Source organism: Saccostrea cucullata, unplaced genomic scaffold, assembly GCF_032062105.1.
Source record: "Saccostrea cucullata isolate Sc308-1 unplaced genomic scaffold, CSIRO_AGI_Scuc_v1 ctg6148, whole genome shotgun sequence".
Classification (NCBI taxonomy): domain Eukaryota; kingdom Metazoa; phylum Mollusca; class Bivalvia; order Ostreida; family Ostreidae; genus Saccostrea; species Saccostrea cuccullata.
The window spans coordinates 10,091-18,374 of NW_026930589.1; positions in this window are offsets into that span (position 1 = coordinate 10,091).

Genomic DNA, 8,284 nt, shown 5'->3' on the forward strand with positions numbered 1-8,284 from the left:
CTTTGTGTGAAATTTTCAAAACTTTGACATTTCCTTCCTGACCACTTGCTCTTAATTTTTAAGTATTAAAAACAATACCTTTATATGCTTATTTTTACACAAGAGCACGTGCAAAAACAGTGTGAAATGCTAAAAATAGATTATTTTCAGACATTATTGTTGTACTCCAAATATGCGCTAAAAAGTACCAAAAATGTCAAATCACATTCGAAATCAACAGGTATTTAATTTATATGACTTGTATCTTTAAAATGAAGGCAAATTCATTGTAATTCATCATCGCATGAAAAATTATAAAGGAGCACAATGTAAGTATCACCCCGTTTTTTGTCGTATTTTTTACAATTCCGACATGCAAAAAACGAGTATTTTTTATTAGAAATAATTTAAACAGATAAACTCTTTTCTTCTTCATTCTAATCATTCTGCCCCCCCCCCTTTCCCCGTCAACAACCAACACCTAATAGAACCTAGGAATGACTTTATACAATAACATCTACATATACTATAAATCAATATGTAAATATAGGTACAAGTACATTTCTTAATTTTTTTTAGTTTTATCCAGAAAATACAGTTAATGGTAAACATAAAATTAAACATATTTCTCTGATTTAAGCCGCTTTCTTTGTTGAATTTTATCTTATATTTTTTGCACTTTTATATCAGCATATCATGGAGGTATTTCTTTACAACTGAAATTGCTATGAATTATCCACCAAAGGAAGAGAATTCTTATATTAACAAACTCCATAAATCAAATAAAACTGTTATAAATGATGAAATAATTTTTTTTTTTGTAAACTGTGTACGTTATTTAAGGAATGAATTTAAGAGCTACCCATTTTATACGGTATAAACTGGGTTGGGGCAGTTTACGCTTTATAAACCGCGAAGCGGTTTATAAAAAAGCGTAAACTGTTCCAACCCAGTTTATACCGTATAAAATGGGTAGGTCTTAAATTCATTGCTTAAAAAATTTTCATTCATTTGATGTAAGAAAAAAAGATGATTGTTCTAATAAAATGACTTCAATTAGTACAACTTTGAATGTAACGTCAGGCGGATTGATACGTTTTCGACGTAAGTCATTGTGACGTAAGCAACCCATTTTATACAAAATAAAGTAAATTTTTATCCAATCAAATACAGCGTTACAACCAGAATTAAATTATTGATTAATAATTTAATTTCACATATATCAAGCAATTTCATTGGCTGAATCATTCAGAGGAACATATAATATTTTGTATAACATAACTTGCCTACGTCACAATGAGTTACGTCAAAAACGTATTACTCCGCTTAACGTTACTTTTAAAATAATGCTCAATTTGAAGCCTTTTTCCGGAGGAAATATTGTCTCATTGTCTACACTGAAATTAAATTATAAGGAATGAAGCTTATTTCAACTTATGTTATCCGATATAACAAAACTTGGGGCAGTTTACGCTTTCTTATAAACCGCTTCGCGGTTTATAAAGCGTAAACTGCCCCAAGTTATGTTATATCGGATAACATAAGTTGAAATTAGCTTCATTCCTTAAATAACAATGTTATGCCTATAATCACATTTGCCAAAGTCAGCGGAAAAAAACGTCGCTATTGTGACGTCACATAACACTGTTTTGACGTAGAACGACATAGGTCCCCACTCAAAGCTCCGTATATTTTTTTTTATTAAGAAATGCACAAATAAAAAAAGTCTATATATTATATGGGTCATTCTCAAAAAATGTCCAGATTTCAGTGATACAAGTTTTCTGGTAAATATTTTAATAAAATAAAAACTTTTTTGTGCTCATGAACTTAACAATGATCTAAAATTAAGAGAACAGATTTAAAGTACGATTAAAAATTGGTATAAATACTGAAAAAATCCTTCAACATGAGTTAAATTAAAGAAAATTGCTGTGATTTCGCCGAGGGTGTATTTTCAACCATCCTTATTGAGACAGTATATATAGTTTGGGAGCATGAAATACCTTTAATGTATTGTAAATACTTAACATTGTTTAAAACATGCTAAAAGGTGACTGAAAAAAGTAAGAATATATTTTTTTAAGCAATAAACCTTAAAAAAAACTTTGTGATTTTCGCCGTGTCCTTGGAGTAACCAAGACATAAAAGTTATCTGTAACAGTTATATTTCTTGAGGGAACTCTTCAGCATCAGCCGCCTTCTAAAGATATTGTACCCGCCAAAATATAAAAAGACACAAAACATGTTTGTTTCACCCCGTAGACACAATATTTGGTTTCAGTTGAGTTTGGTTGAGAGAGTAATTCATTTTTAGGTCCTTGGAGTTACTTAAATAATGTTAAGATAAATTAATATATAATGTTTGCGATGCACTAAGCGACTTTGAAGTGAAATACACATGATGTAGGAGCTGTGCTCTATCTTTTTAATACAGCCATTGCTTTTATACTTGTAACTTTTGATGTAGTAATTCCCTGGCGTTACTGTCCATTTTGTTACTGTAGGAAAAGTTACTCGAAGGACGTATTTAATTACTCTATGGACAATCTGTACAGAAACTTCAATATTTACAATTTAAAAATAAAATATAATGTGTAAAGTTTATCGAAAAGAGTATATCAATAATATTTGTATCATCTGATCATATCTTTTACATATAATATTTTATACATGCTACAAATTCATTCAATAAATGATATGTGTAACACAAAGGACAAATTTGGTAACTCTATGGACGTCAAAATGATGAAAAATTTTCATTATTAATATACTCTTGTAGTTATTCTTGCTTCAGCGGTAGAGTAGAGAGAAATATTTATTTTAAGTAAATTGAAATATCAAAATTTCTTATGAAATACATCTTTACCCCTTTTTAACCCTATAATACTTAACTATGGTAACATTATAGACAAATTCAGTTACACAAGGGACACGACAAGCATTTAAGATAGAAAAATGAAATAAAAATACCACGTATGAAGTCGTAATTGTGTTCAATGTATAAAAGAAAACAATTGTGGGGAGTTGGTACAATTTGAGTTACATTAAATATAATGAAGTCCTTAAAATGAGATGGTTAAAGTGGTAACTCCAGGGAAGTATAGAAACACAAGGGAATAAAATAAAAATCCAGGATTTTATGATATATGACATTTTTTACTCTGAAACCTGTTGATTCTATGTTATGTTCTCTCGATGAAGATATTGGAAGGACGAAACATTTAAAAAGTTGCAAAAAAGAGACAGACAGACAAGTGAAAGATCAAAGGAATCCAGGCACCTTCAAATTAACGTCAGATATAGAACATTTGACTATTGGAATGTGTATGTCCGACGATGAAATAGTTACGAATTTTTCATCACTATCAAAAGCGATATCAACAGATTATATTTCAGAGGAACAATGCATCTGTCACCAATCATGATTTTTTGTTTGAATGTAGATGAAGATACTCTTCATGCAGATTTGTCTAATTGATTCTCCCCGTAAAGATTGGAAATTGTTTGTAAACCTTACACTATAGAAGTATATTAAAACTTTTGGAATGAAGTCAGAGCGCTGAAGTAAGAGTTGACATTATAGTAGAGGCAGTACTTATTTATGGATCTCTATCTTTCCCAGCATATCTTGAAATTTATTTCAAACAACAAATAGGCATTAGGCAAAGGTATATTCTTTATGCAGCTGATCAACACTTAACATAAAATCAAATAATTTATAAAAAAGGAAGGGCAGACAAAAGAGTACATATGAAGAGAAACTAGAGCAACCAGAGTTCCTGGAAAAAAATGAATAAAAATACTGAAAACACTGGGACCCTGGACAAGAAACCAGATGAAAATGCTGAAACACTGGAAAAGAGACAATCAGAACTTCATGTATGATCAAAGCAGTAATGAAAATAAAAAAAACTAAATTTGACCAAAAACTGTAAAAGATGAATATTAGTACAACATAAGTGATATTTTGGTTATAATTCGTCCTCCACATCCTGTAGGTAGGAAATATTAAATAGATAACCCAGTGTGGAAGGAGGCTGTATGTAAAACAAAACAGATAAAATGAGATGTCCTTTGTGTTATCTTTTGTCTTTGGTGTTACATCTTCTTTTTGGACATACAAATATACTTGTACATGCACCGATCAATGATTCTAGGTCCTATGTTAGTAATCCTGCATTATTCATGCATAACTTAATTTTATTTTTTGTTGATGTTTGCGTATCTTTATAATTGCACAATTATGTCTATGTTGTTACTTTTTAATCATTGGTGTTACTAGTCGGACTCCAAATGTAAAAAAGAAATGAAATCTCAAGCAATTTTTTTCTTAAAATCATATACTTTCATTAACATCTATTAGACAATGCCATTGTTGTGCTTTTTGCGGGGGAAGGGGAACAAATTTATTATTTATTCTTAAGGTTTGAACAAAACGTCTTTTGTGTTACTTTTATGTCCTTTGTGTTATGAATATGTCCTTGGTGTAACTCAACCATTTTTCCTGAATTTCTTATCTAAATCTTTCTACGATTTTGTCAAAACTTGCTACATAATCCTGTTGTCTTCTAATACAAAGTATATTCACAAAGCCAGTGTTTCATGCTGAGGTAAAATGACATATGCTTAAGATATACATGTAAGAATAATCAAATTTTATAATTTTAACAACTTTCAGCTTCATGTCATCTGAAATTTCTTTCTTAAGAACCCTCAGTTTGTTTTGATAGAATATTTTTGATCAAGATGTTGAGATTATGATTCTAGAAACCTTAAATTTTTGTTAGTTATTATTTTATTGCGATTTCTAAGTAAGTAACACCATGGACGTTTATTGCTGGATGCACCTACTTAAAATGGATTTTATAGTAAATGTTGATAGAATTCTTAGTGTTTCAATATTTTTTACGCATCTCTGATGTTTCATCACAGGCACCTGAAGTATGGATAATACCCCCCCCCCCTTTCTTTTAATGAAAAAAAAAATGTAATCTTGAGTGTATAATACCTCGAAAATATAAAATTTCCCCGTCAAACACATCTCTATGTCGTTATGTGCAAGCAGATTGTACTTTTTCTCACGTTTAAAGAATGGCCCTATTCGGTATAATAAAAATACACAAGGTAAGAAACAAAAGTTGTAAACAAACGGGGGACCCCAGCTTCGAGACAGATTAACAAGGTAATAATTAGTGTTACCTATCATAATTTTGCAAACACTCTGTCTGGGAGATGTTTTTTTTACTAGTCTCTTTAACCTAAACCCCGCTATTAGCGTTTGATATGCCGTAATCGGACGATTTACTAATCGGATACATAAAATTTTCTCCATTGGCAGCGTTGGAGGAGGTTTTGGAGCTGCTTTTCTGTTTCGCCTTATCTGATTGGTTAATTGTAATACAGTTTAAATATCTAACCAATCAGATAAGGCGAAACAGAAAAGCAGCTCCAAAACCTCCTCCAACGCTGCCAATGGAGAAAATTTTATGTATCCGATTAATAAATCGTCCGATTACGGCATATCAAACGCTAATAGCGGGCGCTGATACTAAAACAAGTCCCACGCAGAAAATAAGTCCCACATGAGTCCTACGTGAGTCCCACAGCAAAAGAGCCAATAAATACATATAATAAAGGGTTATTTTGAAAGAATATTATATTTATATGATCATATATCAAAAAAAAAAAAATGATAAAATTTTTTAAGTGTGATAGACGATTGTAAATTTCAGACCACAGTCAAGAACGATAACTCTGTTCAAATGTAAACAATGGCCAAGAACTATATTGACAATGTTTAATTACTGTTGATAGCTAACTTTTTTTCTAAAAAAAAAAAAAAAAAAAGATATTTGTAAAAATATATTTTTGATAAGGAAGTTAATTTAATATGGTGCTATTTCTGAATTTAATTTGTTCTTCTGTTTTACTTGAATTTTTAAGTTTCATTTGAAAATATTCTTCCAATTATATTATATACAACTCAAAGTAAGTTTCATTTTATTATAATGATTTTATATTATTACTTTGTTTCTTACAAACTAAAATAGTTTTACTGTGGTTTTATGTAATTTAACAACAACTTGGTAAGTTTTCCTGACACCCATGTTTATTGTGTATATACACAGACACCTGTGGAGGTACGAACCTGGTATACCTGTACACAACACCTTGGGGATGTTATTCACACCTTTCAATCTCCCTGTTGTTTGTATACCTATTACAATAACTTTTGAACAAGGCTGGGGCTAGGTTACACCATTTGGATTTCAAATAAAATATTTGATTAAATGTAGAAATAGAATTATTGAAATTTCAGCTACTATTATGTATGACAAATAAGGTCATTAATCAAAAATTTTCGTATTTGATTTCATAAATAAAAACATTCCTTGAAAATTAAATTAATAAAGAATTATGATTTAGAATAGACTAAGTCAGCATAAACTGTATTGTAAATTCTTGACTTGTATGAAAAGATTCCAAATAATAGTATTAAAGGCACAACCATTGAAGTTTTGTATTAATTTGTAGAACAAATACCATGCAGAGAAGTAACTGTTATCTATCCATTTTCTTTATCAAAAAATGTGTTTCTTATTCATCATGTAAATAAAGAAAAAAATTAGATTATTAAACAAATGTTAAAGCCAGTTTACTCCTGGATATGGAACATGTCAAAAAAGAGTATTTTTAAAAATAAACTTGGAATTTTATCATGTGTTTATAGTGATTTGATTTACACCATGAATTATAGGTACCAAAAAAAAGTCAACGAAATTAGATGTTGAATTTAATTTTGATCTGAAAGAATTTTTTTTTTAATGAACGAATTTTATATACGGACTTCAGTAGCCAAACTTTAATAGTCCATAACTTAGGTTCTGAAATCCTGCAATTGCGTTATTGAATGTCAGTGAATTCAATAAGTAAGTAAGTAACTAACTATATTTATTTAAGGAATCACTGTCTAGTTTTGAGAGTATGCCAGGGCATCAACAATAGTGGGAAACATGGGATAATTTGCATAACGGGCGAAGCCCGTTATGCTAAAATTATCCCATGTTTCCCACTATTGTTGATGTCCCTGGCATACTCTCAAAACTAGACAGTGATTCCTTATATTTCCATTTCATTGTGAAATAAAATTGTAGACTTAGAAATTAAAAATATAGACTAATAGATTTAATTACACGAGGACTTCCATGCCAATTTCAATAGTCCTCGCACACTGACGTCAAACACAAAGGCAGCCGCACGAGATTTTCATGCAGATTTGGCCTCCTTAGCGTCAGACAGAGAGAGAGATGCGCACGAGATTTGCATGCCTATTAGGCCTCCTTCGCTGCTGACCTATCGACCTGCCTAATTTACATTCCGGCAGAATTATCAAGAAATAAATTCCTCCAACTTTCAAACAGTTATCACAGAGAAAAAAATTAGAAATGGAAATATTAAAAGTGACATTGTGCATTATAAGAATTGTAATTTGCACCATAAACAAATAAAAAATTAAAGCTGCAGTCTAATAATTATAAGAAGTGCTTTTCATCTTCGACAGAAGGACTTTAACAGAATTAAAACACTTGTTATAACTTAATAATAAACACGTTTATTTTCCACAAGTTCATCATATTCACCAAATATATTTCCAGGATACCCGAATACAAGCCCATGCATCTGAGTACTAGTTCTCTAATTAACTGAAAGTTTTTCACAACACAAGTATCTTTAATGGATGAAAACACAGCTATCTCAACTCAGTCAACTGGAATTCTGATTTTTGCCATTTGATTCCTCATTTCACTGAATTGTTATAAAATACAAAGTATTATAAAAGTTTAATGTATTTTAAAAAAAAATTCAAATACTAGTTTATCACTGTTGTCAGATATAAATCACTTTCCAATTTCATACCATGTTATGAATGAGTAAACTAGTTCACTTTCTATATCTTTAAAACAGTACTTATAGGTCTATATAATTTCCTAGGACTGTATAGTCGTAATTTTCAAAAGAAAGAATGGCTTTAGATTATTGAGCTAGTACATTGCACATATTAACTAAAAATCTCTCTCTCATATGCTTGATAAATACAAGACTAGCATTGAAAAAAAAATCATTGAATTTCCCAAGGTTTGATGTTGTAAAATTATTAATTTTTATATAAAATTGATTGAAAATGTCTGATTTTGGTAGTAGTTTTTTTAGTCATTAGAACTGCTACAGATGGCATATAAACCAAGGAACATGGTGAAAGTTTCATAAAATCTTTAGAATTAAAATTTGGATGGCTTGTTAC